At 38.9% G+C, this 1405-nt stretch overlaps 1 protein-coding gene across 1 annotated transcript in view; it reads left to right on the plus strand.

Annotated features, from left to right (window-relative positions):
* FMN2 (formin 2) overlaps positions 1-1405 on the plus strand; it is a 655381-nt gene that overhangs the window by 346177 nt on the left and 307799 nt on the right. The window lies entirely within an intron of this gene.

Genomic DNA, 1405 nt, shown 5'->3' on the forward strand with positions numbered 1-1405 from the left:
GAAGTTGTTAAGAATTTCATTTTACTTACATATACAATCAGTACTCATGGAAGGAGCAGTCAAGAAATAAATGTATTGCATTGGGCAAGTCCGCTGCAAAGGATTTCTTTAAATTGTTAAATAGCAAAATGTGACTTTGAGTAAGAAGGTGCTCCTGACACAAGCTATCATAGTTGTAGTCACCTCATTTGCATGTGAAAGCTACGCACAGAGTAAGGAAAACAAGAAAATAATTGATGCATTTGAATCTTGGTGTTGGTGAAGAATATTGAATGTACCAGAAGAACAAACACATCTGTTTTGGAAAAACTACAACCAGAATGCTCTTTAGACATGAGGATGATGAGCTTTTATCTCACAAACTTTGGCCATGTTTTCAGGGAGGACTAGTCCCTTGGTAATGATATGCTTGGTAGTGTGGAGGGTCATTAAAAAAGAGGAAGACCCCAAATTAGGCGGATAGACATAGTGGCTCCAGCAGTGGTCTGAAACAACAAATATTGTGAGGATGTTGCCAGAACCCGGTAGTATTTTCTTCTGTGTGCATGGAGTCAGTATGAATTGAAACTGACTGGATGACACCTAACAATAGCATCGTTTCTTTGCCTTATTAAGAGCCTTTTTTCTCATCGGATATATATAGCATTCATCAATATTGAATTTTTATGTAACAAGAAATACTTGTACCACAGTGCTAAGTAGTCAGACCACATCAGAATGATTACTTCTGGATGCCATGCTTTGAGTGTACACTAGTGGTAACAACATAACGTGTGTAATGTTCAGTGAATCTCACTAGCCATATAACCTGAAACTCACGCAAAATACTTAGAGAAGATAGTTGACAAGAGAGAAAACTATGTCAAGACTTGAATGTTGTTGCTGTTGTTTGGTGCTTTTGAGTGGCTTCAGACTCATAGCAACTCCTATGCACAAAACAATTAAAACCATGCCCAGCCCTGCGCCCTATTCACGGTGCCAGGACACTTGAGCCCATTGTTGCTGCCATTAGATCATTCCATTTCCTCTTGAGTTTTCCTTCTTTCACTGATCCTATACTTTGACAAATATGTTGTCCTTCTCTAGGGATTGGTCCCTCCTGGCAACATGTCTGAAGTTTGAGAGACGAAGTCTAACCATCCTGGCTTCTCAGAAACATTCTGGCTGTATTTCTTCCAACAGATTTGTTTGTTCTTTTGGAAGTCCATGCTGCTTTTAATATTCTCCTTCAACACCATAATTCAAATGCATCCATTCTTCTACAGCCTTTCTTATTTGCTGTTTAATTTTCACATGCATACAAGGCTACTGAAAATACCAGGGCTTGAGTCAGGCGTACCTTAGTCCTTAAAGTGACATCTTTGATCTTGAACAATTTAAAGAAGTCTTGTGCAGACAATTTGCC

Source organism: Chrysochloris asiatica, unplaced genomic scaffold, assembly GCF_000296735.1.
Source record: "Chrysochloris asiatica unplaced genomic scaffold, ChrAsi1.0 scaffold00119, whole genome shotgun sequence".
Taxonomy (NCBI): Eukaryota; Metazoa; Chordata; class Mammalia; order Afrosoricida; family Chrysochloridae; genus Chrysochloris; species Chrysochloris asiatica.